Here is a 16,871-nt window from a genome sequence, read left to right as displayed (position 1 = left end):
GTCGTGCATGCAGACGCCCTAGCGCGTTGGGGCTCCGTCGTCCTCACCCCCGAGGGACCCCCTGCTTCATTCAATGACCTGTATTTAGATTCTACCTACATACAAACATCCTACTCTCGATAAACATTTGTTGAACTAAACCAAGAATGGCTATGCCCTGGACAGAGAATGTGGTTTTTCAGAAACTCTAACAACCAAACAGGTTGAAAACAAATCTTTATCCTTGACTTAAGCATGGGGTTTCTATTCACATGGTTTTGGTTTTTTCAAGACTTTCTTCTTCCTTTTACCACTGAAAATGCCACTGCCTTGCACCATCCAGGGTGCAAGCCATGGGTGTTTGATGGACATGTGCTGATTAATACATCTACACTCAGAATTAACTAGCACTTTCCGATATCACCAGTAAGGAGAAGCCACATGGCAGGGCCTCAAATGTCAAGAGAATGCATGGGATGCCCCTATTTTATTTTCTTCTCCCAAGGAAAGAGTTTTGATCATAATGAAGTGTGTGAATTCATGAGGCCACCTGTACTGTGTACTTACTCAGATGTGAGTGTGGCAACCCAGGGAGCAGCCGTCTGCCTGGGGTAAGGCCAGGCGTGTCCCCACTCTCTAGTTGGCATATCTTTACCTGCTCACAGCACTTTTAGACAAAACCACCAGCCAAGTTAAAGCTCACATTATTGGAAAATTTCATTTTTATGTCATCCTCGCCCATCACTTATTTATATATTTAACAAGTGCTTATTGAGCATCAACTAAGTAACTTGCTAAAAGTCATATGGGTACTAAGGTGAAATAAAACAGGGTTCTTCCCCAAGGTGCTGACAGGACAAGCTTGCATAAAAGAAATTATTAAAATCATGGGGTTGACATAGAAAAATATGTTTTAAAAATAACAAGGGCAAGAACAGGTCCTTGAGAAAGACCTGTGTGCAAAGGGTGGGAGGAGGAAGAAGTCTCTGAGCAGGAGTAGGAGAGCGGGAAGGAAGAGGAGAATGCCCACTGTGAGCAGCCTGCTGGGGACTGGCTTGGTTTATTTATCCCACGATGCTTGTGCCAGGTTCAAGAACACAGGGAGATGAAGCAGGGTCGAGATGCCAAGAGCCAGTGGCCACAAGGAGCCCAACAGTCATTGTGAGAAAGAGCTACAGGCCAGATGGGAAGCAGCTGGCTGTCCAGGTCCAGCTCTGCTTTTGGACTAACCAAGGGTGATGTTTTGCAGAGGATAGCAAAATGAGCCCAATATTCAGTGGCTTATGCTAGCTTACCTGGAGATGGCTTATAAAGATTTTAACTAGGTTACTCAGTAACATGGTTTACCCTACAATAGCTGAAGCTCACATTGTGTTCAACACATGTCCAACTTGTAACCATGATTCTAAGTTATAGATCAGTGGTGGCGAACTATGACACACGTGTCAGAGGTGACACGCAAAGTCATTTTTTGGTTGATTTTTCTTTGTTACATGGCATTTAAATATATAAAATAAATATCAAAAATATAAGTCTTTGTTTTACTATGGTTGCAAATATCAAAAAATTTCTATATGTGACACGGCACCAGAGTTAAGTTAGGGTTTTTCAAAATACTAACACGCCGAGTTCAAAAGGTTCGCCATCACTGTTATAGATCAAAACTGACAGAATTCTCAGGATCCCCCAAACATGCTTCCCACATTGTCCCTTTATTTCTCTCCAACACCACAGGTTACTCACATGGGTAATTTGTCTCACTACCCCAGACCTTGGCGGGCAACATAGTTTGTTAAGGCCAGTTCATGTCCTAAGGGCTCACAGCATGCCATTCCGCCTCCACAGGCTACTCACATCCCACATTTGAAATGCATCTTTGATCCTTTCTATGACAGTTTTCTGCGTAGGTGTTGTAGTTCAATTAAAGGGGAAAGAATGAATGAGATCAATGAGATCCAAGAGAAGAGAACCAGAACAACCAAAAGCATTTGAGGGAGAGAAGATAGAACAAGGAGCCTTCATAAAACTTTTTCAAAGGGCTTTGAACCATTCCTTGAGCAACTCAGATGCTTCATGCCACATTTTTCTCATTTCTAAGCCATGGCCAGGAGTTTTGAACTAGGACCATGTATCCCCTTCAATGGAAATCATTGAAGTACTACCTGGTTTCTTCTTCCTGAGTTTCAAGTGTTTAATACACATCACGTGTGTTCATTCTCATACTGGAATTCATAGAATTGTCTTCACTTTATATCATGTCAAAATTTAAACATTAAAAGAAAAAGGAAAGTTCATTGAAGAACAAATGATGGTAGCAATGCCGAGAGGTCAGGAGGAGAAGGGGATGAGGTGAGACTGGAGGTCAGCCTGTATAATCTAAGGGTAAAATCATGTCGCACATGCACTAACTGACCCTCTAGCCAGGACAACTGTGCGTCTTTGTAGAGGCCTTCAGTTTCTGGGGCGCTCAGTGAGCCAGACTCCTGAAGGCAAGCGAACAAAGAGCTGTTCTGTCTCATATTTTTGTTGGACACCCAAGAGCCTTTGAAAAAGGACGAGTATCTACTAGTAGATTAACATGAAGAAAAAGTCAGGATTAGGAAGAGGAAAAAATAAGAGAGGCTGTGTAACTGTAGTTCTGCAGTCCATCAGAAGCTCAGGCTAACAAACTCCTGGCCACCAAGCAACTCCTGCTCCCCTTAACACCATTAATGGTCAGGGAGCAGCGGGGGAGACATATGCGCACCAGCAGCAGGAGGGCCACCGAGGCTGCAGAGGCAGCAGGAGGCCACCCTGGGCCCCAGAGCGCTGACCCACCCTTCCAACCCTGCCCCTTCCAGCATCGCTCAACCCAGTCAAGCCTGTTCAACAATTTCTTTCTGAAATAGTCTCTTTGATGCAGCTTCATTCTGTGTTCAGTGACATGAAAGAGATACTGATGCTGATTATCAAAGGCATGTGCTCCAACACCAAGCGGCTAATGCCTGGGGGGTGTAACTTGATCTCTTCCTCTGTCTTCAACATCCTCCCTGGGCTGTCTGTGCACAGGGCTGGGTCGGGCGGTTAGTAGCACATCTTTTTTTCCCCTAAAAATTTCACAGCAGATATTCATCTGAGTTGGGGGAAGGTGGGAAACATGAATTAATACCTTAAGCTTGTAGGTCACACTCCAGCAAACATGCTCCACTGAGCTAAACACCATGGACACTGAGAGAAAGCTGACACCCGGGGCTCCCAAGGGAGCAGGTTTGATTGCAGAATCCTCTCAGCATCCAGTCTCTTTCTCCACAGATTCCATCAGGGGGAGCGTGCCCAGATGTCCTCCCATGCAACTCTGGGTCCATCACCTCCTCAGAATAAAAGATCAGGCACCTTCCTGTACTGAGCTAATTATTTTCTGTTCTAGATATTTAAGATATGAAATGTCTGACCATCCGGGTATTGGGTAAATCTGCAAAGTGACAGCGGAATAGCATACAACCATTAAAATTACATTTAGAGGACTATTCCATGATGGACAAAAATCTCATCGTATATCACTAAAGGAAAAAATGGAATACAAGACGAAATGTGCAGAATGATTTTAGTTTTCTAAAAATTAAATACAGTAAACCGAGTTGGGCATGGCTGTGTCTGCACAAAAGAACATCTGAAAGCAGCAGTGGTCATGGCAGAGCAATGGGACTGTACGTGGTGCCTTGGTCTTTCTCTGCTTGTAAATACTTTCTAATTTGTCCACAAAGTGCATTATTTCCTTAAGTTATAAAAGTTTAGGATTTGACTGACTGATGCAGAGTAAGGAAAAGAAAACTGACCTTTTAAAGAAACTGCCCATGTGTGTGGATAGAACATTAGAACATGGCCATAGACAAAGGGATAAGTTTTAATTACTTTTTATGCATTTTTTTAAAAGAGCCAATAAGACAACACACTTTTTACACCTGCTAATTAGACCTGCTGAGTCACCCACCTCTTGGCACCAGCAGCCAGCAGGATAGAAAGCTCAACTCAATTGTGAAAATGAGGTGGCCAAAATTGTTCTTACTGTCTACCTCAGTCAATTCCTATCAAGTTCTTCTTGGAGGAATGTGATAGGATCACACACCTTTGTTGCTCTGGTTGTGGGATCAAATGAGGTAATGAAGGGAAACTGTCAATCAAACTTCACCATACAAAAATGGTTCTTGGTTCTGTCGTCAACTGTGTGTATCTGGGAATGATTCTCACACCTGCCTCATCCCAGCCTAACCCTCTATCTACCATGAACCTTTTCTGTTGAGGCGGGTGTAAGTTTTAGATCTGAGTAGATGCCTCTTCTCCATGGTCTCAATGAAGATGGTTAGGCCATGGAAGAGTCTGAGGGGCCGGAGAACCCATCTAATAGCAGAAGGACACAGAAAGGAGAAACCCAGGAAAGATTAAGAGCAAAGGAAGTTAATAATTAGATGAGGGTCTTCAGTGTCTGACCCATTGAAGTCATCATTGCAATGGACAGGATGAAAAAGAAAATATTTGTTGGATAGCATGACAGTCAAAATTCTACTGGGATTTCTTGCCATCTAGACACACACACACACACACACACACACACACACACACACACACACATACGCACACACCAGGACGCCCACACTATTTTCCTCTTCAACAACTGGTTGGTAAGGCTATTTCACTGTCAGTCATGAGGCTCCCTGGGCTTTCCAGCATTAAATGTACCAGCAGGCGGGTAAACAGCCCAAATACTAAAGGCCATCTAGGCAGCCAGCTCCCAGCTCCGGGAGTCTGGTGTCCTACTACTAGATTTACCGCAGTGGGAATGGGGAATGAATATTGCAAAGAGCACTTCTCTCACCCTCACTAAACTAATATTTGGTCTCAGGCCCTCGGAACAAAGCACAGCCTCAGTATCTGTTGGCGACCCTGTGCATAAGTCTAGTCAAGCGTAGAATTAGAGCCCAACAAAAAAGGGAGGAAACTAAGTGCATTTCTCATTTATTGTGTTTTTAAAATCACTCTTTACCTTCCTAACACGGACCAAGCATGAAAGCCCAGAGCCTCTCCTCACCTCACAAACAGTGGCTCCAGCCAGCACCCACACCTTTCCCACCAGGGCCCAGGGCCATTCAGGTTTCCCTAGATAGCTCACCAGGCTGCTCCACCTCTCCCCTGCACATTAACTCAACACTCAGTGCTCCTGGCCCAGCAGGAGGGCATTGCCCATGGTCCTTTGCTCTGAGGGGTATCTAGCCAGAGCAGAGACCCTCTCCCATCTCATTAGTTGAGAGTCCTGCCTATCTTCCTTAAATTCATGGCTCACAACAGTGACTCACTGAACCAGACAAGGCCAAGCCACGCCATACTCAGGCCAGGCCCTCCTGCAGGCCCTCCTTTCCTTTGCCCTGAGACCCCAGTGGACATCTGCTACCTTCTACTGCCCCCAAGTGGCCAACAACAGAGACCCAGTGGCTATGGGTGGAGGATTTCCAAGTGCAGGTGTTGTCCTGCTTTCCCCCAACGTGTCCCTTCAGCAGCATGGAAATCTGATTCCAACTATTTACTCTCCCTTTAGGAGGTCCATAATCGCCTGGACATTGGCTCAGCCACACTCCTGCATGCATGCAGCCAGAGGCTCAGCTCCTGGGAGGTTTTCCTCATGAAGCTCCACATGATGAAGAGAAGAAAACACAAAACTGCAAAGCAAAAGAGCCAAGTTGTCATCCTGGCCACTCCTGCCTTCCTAACAGCTCAAGCCAAGTTAGCCCCCCAATGTTTTTTTCGTGAGAAGAACAGAAATAGTAACACCTTTTCTACCTATTCAGAGGAGGGAGGTGAGAAATGTGCTCTCCCCAAATAAGATTACCAAATAAAATGCAAGATGCCCACTTAAATTGGAATTTGGATAAACAACAAATAAATGTTTAGTATAAGTACATCGCAAACGTTTCATGGGACATATTTATAGCACAAATGTTTTCATCATTTATCTCAAATTCAAGCATAACTGGGTGTTTGGTTTTGCAAGGTTTGATTTGTTTGTTTGTTTTGTTTTCCAGGGTTTTCCCCCCCTAAATCAGGCATCCTTACTTTCGCAGGAGTAGAACTTGTTAAACACCTTCTCCACAGTCTGCCTCCCAGCAGCATTCTCACGTGGTTGACACAGGGCTAGCAGGTCTAGCTGGGAGGAATGGAAGTGGCCCCAGGACTTCCCGCTGGAGGGCCCTGCACAGGGAGGTCTGCGAGCCCCCCTCCTTCTGCGAGCTGCCCCCCCCCCCTTCTTCTGCTTATGCCAGGCACCTTAGGATAAAGTCACCAGCTGGCCTCGGGAGTTGTCTCTTATCTGATCCCAGCTGATATTTTTTTCAAAGTCAGAGATTAAAAATACTTTTAAGGCCTCAACATCTCCCAGACATCTGTTATTCATTTTCTTTGGTCTTGATTTTGTCTTAATCTCATATAAGGGTTCAGGCACGCATTTGACTATCTGATTTGAGTTCTGAGCCAATGGCGTTCTGAAGTTGGTATTTTTCTCTAGATGGGCAAGATAATACCTATATTTGCTTCCAAAGCTGTTTGACACCCACTGCCTCATTTCACCTTTATACATTGGGAGACAGTGTGGTGCAGGGCAGGAGACCACAGCCTGGCCCACATCATACCCCAGACCAATGACATCAGCATCTTTGGGGTTGGGAACCCTGACATCAGTGTTTTCCAAGGTCTCCAGGTGACTCCATGCTGACTTCAAGGACCCCTATTGGGTGGAGATAAGTCCAAGACTCTAGGGACAAAGGTAAGATCTGAGTCAAATAAAAGGTTGATGATGATCAAATTGGGAACAAATGGGCCATTTGTGGAGGAAATGCATCTGTTCAGATTTCAGTATCCAGAGGACAGTGGATTGTTAAAAACTCCCAGGGAACAAGAAACAGAAGGGAGGAAATAATACTGGATGTCATCTACTCAAAACCTGAGACAATAACTAAGGAATATTGCAGCACATCACACAATGCCCTATGTAGATTGTTGTTTAACAATTCTTAAATGACAATTATATATCTCAGAGAAAAGCATGGAATAGATAACATAACCTAGAGCAGCAGTTCTCAACCTGTGGGTCGTGAACCCCTTTGGGGGTCGAACGACCCTTTCACAGGGGTCGCCTAAGACCATCGGAAAACACATATATAATTACATATTGTTTTTGTGATTAATCACTATGCTTTAATTATGTTCAATTTGTAACAATGAAATTGGGGGTCACCACAACATGAGGAACTGTATTAAAGGGTCGCGGCATTAGGAAGGTTGAGAACCACTGACCTAGAGAGTGTATTTTAAAAAAATAGATCTGAAAAAGATAATCATCACTGCAAACAATGCCCTCTGAAAAGGGTCAGAAAAAAGGACTCCAAGGAATATGTGGTTAGTGAGCGTAGAGTAGAAGACAATGAGAAAAGAAAAGTTTAAGGAAGTCATTTTGGAGTCTAGAATGAAACACAAATATTTTAGCAAGGATTTGCTTTGATCAAGTATTCAAGCTGCATCCAGGTTTCAGGGTAGGGGTGCCTGCTAAGTGCTGAATGGGGTGACAAGCGATGTTCTGCTCTGGTAAAGGAGGTGCCTCCTGGGAGGGTTCAGGAATCCCTGACAACAGTAAGTTTGCTTCCCTTGCTCTAATGTGAGCAGACAGTTCTCTCTTACCATGTTTAGGAGTCAAAGGAGAAAACTTTTCAAACACACAAGGAAAGATGGGGTGTCGGGATATAAGATCCTAAGAGTGGTAGACACCCGAGATCACCCGACTCGACGTCCCAGAACCAGCTTGCATCCTAGGGAGAGACTGTGGATGTCAACAAGAGGGGTGTTGCCAGCAGGAAGTCTGTCAGTGCCCCAGGTAGAACAGACTAGAAAACACCACCAGGCCCTTGTCCTACTGTACATCCAGATCGCCTCTCTGAGCCCAATGCTCTCTGCGCTCCCCTCATGGAGAGAGCAGGTGACACCATTCACTGAGTCCATGAGTCTCTGGGTGTAGTATGGGAGCTGTAGACTTACCTATCGTGGGGCCCGGCTGTGCAAGGCTACTGTTGAGTGAGGCTGGAGGAAGAGGGAACCAACTCCCTGGGACATAGGGCAACTCCACAGACAACAGGAAAGGCCAGGCTGCTGACTCCCTCTCCCCGGAGTCAATTCCAGATCTACCTTCTCTTCAGCATGTGACTCTGAGCAAATTCTTTAAGTTTCTACTTCCTTATCTGTAACACGGGGATGATGATCATTCTAGAACCTTCCTCTATGGGTCGTGCTGATATGTTCTTTCAGCAAGAGGAAGTCAGGCCCCAAGTCATGTGGTCCTTTCAAACAGCCAAGAGACAATGGACTATCTCAGGATAAAAGTCAAAACCGATAGAAATCAAAAGAACCCAATGCAGAGACAAAGAGTGCCACTAACCCTCAGAAACGTCCCATCACACACTCATCTGTCAGCATGGGCTGGTCGTGTAGATGATGTTTACTTGGTGGGAGCAGGCAACGTCCAATTTTTGTGTTCCCCTGGTGAGGCTCAGAGGGCTGTACCGAACAAACATCTTAGACCAATCTGGCAATGATCTCGTTTAAGAATCATCAATTTTTGCAAATGAAGCATTTGGAGAAATTACATCACTTAGATGATTATGGATGAATAAAGGCTTTCTTCAATAATGAAAAACAAAACTATTTTTGATGTTAGAAAAATCTTCCTCACACACATACACAGCAGAAAACTGCAAGTGCTTCAGAACATGAAAAGAATACCAAGTGGGACAGAGAGAGGTCCTGTTGTTTTTCACACAAGAGGACCTTGTTGTCAAAAAGAAGAGGCAAGAATGAGACAAAACTTACAGATTTCAATCATATATCCAATCAACCTTGTTGGTTGGGAGGTGGAATGTCGGGAAGGGTATCCTGTGAGCCTGGGCGAGTGGCTGCCTAGAATGAACGACCCAGGTGAGTTGATGGGTTTCTTCCTTGACTCGTGATATTTTACAGCATTTTTTTTAACTGTGGTAAAATTTACCATCTTAACCATTTTTAAGTGTGCAGCTCAGTGGCATTAAGTACACTAACATTTTTGTGCAATCGTCACCACCACCTAGCTCCACAACTCTTCTCATCTCGCAAAACTGAAACTCTGTACCCATTAAACACTAACCCCCACCCCACCCCCAACCCATCTATTTCTGCTAGTCCTTGGCAACTGCCTCTATGAATTTGATAACTCTAAGTATCCCATATAAGTGGAATCATACAGTACTTGTCTTTTTGTGACTGGTCTATTTCACTCAGCATAATGTCTTCAAGGCTTCTTCATGTTTTACCACACATTAGAATTTGCTTTCCATTGCAGGCTGACTAGTATTCCACTATACATGTATATCACATTTGTTTATCCACTCATCCACTGATAGGCACTTGATTGCTTCCACCTTTTGGCTTTTATGAATAAAGCTGCTATAAACATAGGTGTGTAAATGTCTCTCTCTGATTCTGCTTTCAGCTCTTTTAGACATATACCCAAAGAGTCTTTTTTAATTAGTGATCGTTTATAATGGCTAAAAATTTAATGACAAACATTGACTTTTAGTGAAATGTGAAATGTATTCAAATTCCACATATTCATATCTTATATATATACTAGGGGCCCGGTGCACGAAATTCGTGCACTGGGTGTGTGTGGGGGGGGGGGGAGTGTCCCTCAGCCCAGCTTGCCCCCTCTCACATACTGGGAGCCCTCAGGCATTGACCCCCATCACCCTCCAATCACAGGATCGGCCCCTTGCCCAGGCCTGATGCCTCTGGCCTAGGCATCGGGCCTGGGCAGCGGGGACCTGCAGTGGCAGCGGGGGGCGCCATGATCGCGCGGGCTCCGACCCTGCCCCTGCAGGATGCCTCTGGCCTAGGCGTCCAGCCCGGGCAGCGGGGACCCACAGCTGCAGCGGCCCCACGATCGTGGGCTCCGCTTTAGGCCCAGGCAAGGGACCCCTAGCTCCTGGGACTGCCAGCTTCGACCGTGCCCAGCTCCCATCGCAGGCTCCACCCCTACTTCCTGCTATCAATGGCCAGGGCGGAAAAGGCGCCTAATTCTCCGATCATGGCTGGGGGGCAGGGCAAAGGCGGCCCCAGGGCCGCCTTTGCCCTGCCCCCCAGCTCTTAGCTCCCCCCTGGGTTTCCGATCACTGTCAGTGGCAGGGGGCTTCTTCCTGCTTTCCCTTTCGCCTCCCTGCATTGTGCCTACATATGCAAATTAACCGCCATCTTGTTGGCAGTTAACTGCCAATCTTAGTTGGCAGTTAATTTGCATATAGCCCTGATTAGCCAATGAAAAGGGTATTGTCGTACACCAATTACCATTTTTCTCTTTTATTACTGTTGATGCCTCTATAGATTGAATAGGTGTTCAATTAACTACTACTTATTAACAGTCTGAAGAGCCACATAAATTACAGTGAAAAGGAAGTCTTTTACTTTCTAACCTTTGACTCTTCCCACAATATGAACATTTTCATTTAAAGCAACCCAGGAAGTTAAAACTATAAAATCAATACTATGTTCACCACCTACATGGATGTCCCCTGCAATTTTTTTAATTATGGAAAAATACATAACATAAAGTAGTTTTACCTATATTCACATTGTTGTGCAGCAGATCTTCAGAACTTTTTCACCTTGCAAAATGGAAATTGTACCTATCAACTCCCCATTCAACACGCCCCCACCCCTTGGCATCCAGCACTCTACTTTCTATTTCTATGAATTTGACTACTTTAGATACCTCATTTAAATTGTATGGGTTTTTTAATTTAAAACATTAAACAGAATCTCTGGGCAATAAAGAAAATTACCTATTTATTGAGCATTAACCACTATATATATACACACAGAGAGTGCTTTGGCAAATTTTATACAAACCTCTTATTTGCTAGTGACTTAAGAATTCTAACTCCCTCTGAAAGAAAACTACTCAATTTTAATCAAATATTTGATGAGCAATTAAAAGTTTTATGTCAGAGGCCTATCTACTTTAATCAATAAAAGGAAAGTTATTTTGAGAAACACCTGCTATCGTTTCAGATTTCTTTCATGGTTGATATGTCCAAGCCAGAGTTGGCCTCAGTTACTGTGCACCAGATGTGTGAGGAAGGTTGCCCAGCTTAAAGAGCCTGGAACACTCACCAATGGTTAAATCACTCTTTTTCTGTCTAAGATTTCTTTAGGATTCTTGCAAGGAAGTGGTCAGCAAGGTGAAAAGTAGCTTGAATATCTTATGGACAAGGTCATGATGCTGGACATGGGAGGTCAGTAGAATTTTGAGGAAACAAATTACTATCTTTCTGCTTGGGAATTTCCACTGGCAAACATCAGGGATACATGGAATTCATAAGTCGCTCCTCAGTCGCCTCCACACCATGTAAAAAGAGCAACATTTTGCAAATAATTTTGAGGCCCAAGTTCCATAAGTTCAGATCAGCCTGTGCTTGTGCTGGAAGGCCAAGTTCTCACCAGCTCCCATTATTCTCTATGGAAAAGCTCACATGGGGCCTGATACTGAATTCAAAGTGCTGTAGAAACACCCCTCCCCCACCCTGTCTTCCTACCCCACTCTCCACCACAACTTATTTATCCTACACCTTCTCACCTCAGACCTTAGTTCTCTCCTGCATGACCACACATCCTGAAGTATCAAAAGGAGACTGAACCTGTGCTGATGTGTATGAGTGAGCTGTAGCCTACAGGATACAACCTCAGAAGACAGACTCATCTGAAAAACTTCTACCCATGACATTCAAAAGGCATTCTAACATACAAACTCAATCTCAACTAGTTGCACTCTAAACTTAATAAAAAGTAATTTATTTTCTTCAAAACTGTGAAAGGTGTACATTGAAATAGAAATCTGATTTCATTATGTCAGGAACCCATGAAATACACAAGTTTCCTACAGGATCCTGAAAAAAAAGGACCTAAAGGTGGAAATGTTAGGATTATTGGAAGAAAATGCTTATGAGAAGACATTCAAGTCCTCCTAATTATACAATGAGGCTAATTGATCTGCCCAGGCTACTGCCAAAGACTTTATCCTAACAAACACTTTACCTACAGCCTTATGTATGCCACCACACCAAAACTTATATGTCCTCACTCTGACTCTATGAGGTAGGTGAAGTGCATATAATTATTCCCATTTTTTAAATGGCAAAAGTGAAACACCTAGGGGTTCAATTACTTGCCCAAGATTAGACATTTAGCAGGAATCAAAGCTGGAATCAAACCTATGACTTCCACCTCATTGTCAAGTTCTATTACACAACTCTCTCTGAATCCTCCATATTTTTGTAGGAAATTACTGGAAAATCTGGTCAAAAAAGGAAGAGAAAAACAACTCAGTTACTCTTTTCTTTTTTAAAAAAAATATATTTCATTGATTTTTTACAGAGAGGAAGGAAGAGGGATAGAGAGTTAGAAACATCGATCAGCTGCCTCCTGCACACCTCCCACTGGGCATGTGCCCACAACCAAGGTACATGCCCTTGACCGGAATTGAACCCGGGACCTTTCGGTCCGCAGGCCAACGCTCTATCCACTGAGCCAAACCGGTTACGGCTCAGTTACTCTTTTAAAAAGTCCAGTCTGGTGTGGACCTGCCCCATATACATAGCTAGGTGGGAAGGTGGGCAGGTAAGTAGAAAAAAACACATGCACATATATCCATAAGCATCTGAGGCAACCACAATATACAAATGAAAAAACGAAGAATAAAATCAGAATGAAACTCAGTTGAAAGGAGAAAAAAATGGATGCCACCAGTCACCAAGATGTGATAGCTGCTGCCATTAGGGGCAACACTGAGTCCTCAGTCCTCTGTGATAGTGTCGGGTATACTTGTCACTTTAGGTCAACCTAATGTTCATTTGGAGAAACAAACCTTTTCCTGCCCCACAGGTTCTTATAAAAAGGACTTTGGGTAACATGATAGAAAAAGTCCTCCACTGTACTTCTGTAAAATACCCAGATTTGTTCTTCAAAAGAACATTTGTGTGTCAGCTGCCCTCTATAAAAGCTGAAGACATGACATTAAATCTTGATTTGTTGGATGCTTTCCTGTGGGGAGCTAAGATAATGAGGTCCAGTACATAGCTTTCGGATGACCTAACTCAGAGCCAAGGTGTACGTGGTCTTGTGCCCTGCTTTCTGTCTTTTAACATCTAATTCACAGAGACAGGAAGAGCTCTCACTGTGTAGGTATCTGACACCCCATAAACATCCCAGCTGAAAAACTGCAGATGTCCTAGAGTCAGATACCCAGGAGTTAGGAAATAAGGCAGAAAAGAAAATCTGAAAATAAATGGAGAAAATAACAAAGGCTGTTATTTTCAATCACAAATTGAAGATTCTAGATAAGATTATGTTTTTATAGTCCATGCAAAACAATATAGACATTTTCCAAGTACCAATTACATCAGCTTCTTAAAGGCTTTGATTCTTGCATGCATTTGGGATTTTCTACATTAAAGCACATTTAACTTCTGTGCCTTTGTTTCATTGGTTTATCTTCCAACGTATCTAACAGTTATTGTCTATTTGACATTATTCTCTTGAGCTGATTTCCATGCTTCAGCTGCCACCTGCCTGCTCACTCTGACACTTCTTCATTTGGTGGAAATAAATTTGCTTTTCAATTCCAGTGCAATCCAGACCAACAGGTGTGGTCTCTGAAAGAATAAATGAGGAAAGAAAATACAAATTGACTTGTGGTTGAATAAATGTATAGTCAGTCCAACTAATGTTACTGAGCTCTATCTATGCAAGAAACTGTGCTAGTGTCAAGCTTTCAAAAATGAATAAAGCATGGCCTTCCCCCACAGTGAACTCACAATTTAACAGAAGATTCTTAAGAGGAAATCCAGCCCTTCAGCAAACACATTGTCACACTCTATGCTGTGTGTGCTATGATAGAGGAACAAATGGAGTCGCTGACTGGAGAGACCCATTCTGATTTGGAGGATAGGTGAAAGATTTTTCAGAGGGATAGCAACCACTTACTCAACATTCATTCCGCCACCCCAGTTCCTTGCTGACTTTGTTCATGTATCCACCGAAAGAGAAGGATGCAACAGGAGTAAATTCTGACTAGCCTAAACCTGTCATGGTAATTCCATCCCTCTTGCCAGGATTAGTTTAGGCATGACAATGTGCTGAAATTCTGGCCAAGGAGATATGAGATGAAGTGAGCTGGGGAGAAATCTAGAAAAGACTTTCTTGTTCTTACAAAGAAATGCCCCTTTTTCTTTAGATCTGATGACCGAATGCTAACTACGCACACACACAAAAAAAATCCAGAACTGAGACACATAACATTAAAAAAAAAAGGAAGCAGAGGGGAGAAATCATAGAATACCATCAAACTAAAACAAAAGACAGAAACACAAAAGAAAAGAAACAATAGAGACCCAGAACTACATACCAGAAAACAAAAGATTTAATGACTGCAGGGAAATCCTCATACATCAATTATCACCTTCAATGTGAAGGGACTGAATTCACCAATGAAAAGGCACAGAGTAGTATATTAGATCAAAAAACAAAACCCAGCATTATGCTGCCTTCAGGAGACACATTTTCAGCTACAAGACAAATATAGACTCAAGTTGAGAGGGTAGAAAATTATTATCCAAACACATGGCATCCAAAGAAAAGCAGGTGTCGCTGTACTTATGTCTGACAAAATAGATTTTAAGATAAAAAAGTAACAAGAAACAAAGAGGGACATTTTTAATACAAAGGGAACACTATACCAAAAACACACAACACTTGTTTACATAGATGCACCCAATCAGAGAGCACCAAAATACATACAACAACTACTAACAGAACTAAAGGGAGAAACTGACAACAAAAATAATTATATATAGTAGGGAATCTAAATACACCATTGACAGTTATGAATAGATTATTCAAACAGATAATCAATGAAGAAATATCGGGCTTAAATGACATTAGACCAAATGGACATAATCAATATATACAGAGATTTTTCATCCAGAACACCACATTATGCATTCTTCTCCAGTGCACATGGAACAGTCTCAATGATAAACCATATATTGGGAAACAAAACTAGCCTCAACATGCCCTGACCTGTTTGGCTCAGTGGATAGAGTGTCAGCCTGTGGACTGAAGGGTCCCAGGTTCGATTCTGGTCAAGGGCATGTACCTTGGTTGCGGGCACATCCCCAGTAGGGAGTGTGCAGGAGGCAGCTGGTCGATGTTCCTCTCTCATCGATGTTTATTACTCTCTATTCTTCTCCCTTCCTCTCTGTAAAAAATCAATAAAATATATTTTTTTAAAAACTAGCCTCAACAAACTTAAGATTGAAATCATACTAAGCATATTCTCCAACCACAATGCTTTGAAATTGGAAATCAACTACAAAAAGAACTTGGGGAACACCACAAATATGTGCAGATTAAACAACGTGCTACTAAAGAACAACTGAGTCAAAGAAGAAATAAAAAGAGATCAAATATACCTAGAGCAGGGGTGGGCAACCTTTTTGTGAGTGCGTGCCAAAACCAGCAAAATCTCTGACTCAAAATTCTTCTGCGTGCCAACCATAATTTTTTGAGAACATGTTATGCCTACTTAATATCTCTTAAGGTGTACGTATGTGAAGAACCTTGAAGAAATAATAAAATTCATTCGAGCGACAAAAACACAGTATATGATGATGAAAAATACATTTATTTTTTAATGTATACATGTACACTGATAGTCCAACAGAAAACTTTATGACTCCATTTGATATTATCAGTGGCACTTTTGCTGCTGCATCACTGATGACAGATTTTACATCAGGCTTATATTTCGTGACCTTCAGAGATATGCATGAGCTACTACTTTCATCCGTCAGGCTACTCCTATTACGAGACTTAACAAAATTCATCACTGAGAACAAAGATTCAGAAGAGTATGTGGATGAAACCAAAACACTGGTCGGATCTAGGAAGGCAGGGAGAGTTAAGGCAGAGGCATAGAAATTGCTCTTCCCCTCTCTCGTCAATCCATGTCTATGGTCTTTAAGATAATTTGTTATGTAAAATTACTTATTTATCTAAGATGCACCTACACTGAATTTATCCGAAAAATAAAAAAGTCGATATTAAGAAAAAAATTGTAAATGGAAGATTATAAGAGAGGGTTTCGCGTGCCAGCAAAAGTTACTGGCGTGCCATGTTTGGCACACGTGCCAGAGGTTAACCCCCCCCCCCGCCCCCGACCTAGAGACTAATGAGAATGACAATTTGTGATGCAGCAAAAGTAGTAACAAGAGGGAAGTTTATATCATTACAGGCCAATCTTAAGTAAACAACCTAACATTACATTTTAGAGAAATTAAGAAAAGAAGAACAAATGCAGCACAAAGTCAGCAGAAGGAAAGAAATAATACAAATTAGAGCAGAATTAAATGAAACAGAGAATAAGAAGAGTACAAAAAAAGTAATGCAACAAAGAGCTGGTTCTTTGAAAAGATTAATTAAATTTTCAAACCTCTGGCTAGACTAACTAAAGAAAAAAGAGAAAAGACTCAAACAAAATCAGAAATGAAAGAGGAGAAGTTACAATGGATACCACAGAAATACAAAAGATCAGACAAAAACACTATGAAAGACTATATGCCACAAAATTCAATAACCTAGAAGAAATGGACAAGTTCTTAGAAATATATAACCTTCCTAGACTGAATCACAAAGAACTGGAAAATCCAAATAGACCAATCAACAGTGAGGAAAATGAAACAATCACCGAAAACCTCTCAAAAAGTAAAAGTCCAGGACAGATGGCTTCACTAGTG

Source organism: Myotis daubentonii, chromosome 8 (assembly GCF_963259705.1).
Source record: "Myotis daubentonii chromosome 8, mMyoDau2.1, whole genome shotgun sequence".
NCBI lineage: Eukaryota > Metazoa > Chordata > Mammalia > Chiroptera > Vespertilionidae > Myotis > Myotis daubentonii.
The sequence above is the reverse complement of the archived record's forward strand: the minus strand, read 5'-3'. Positions refer to the sequence as shown.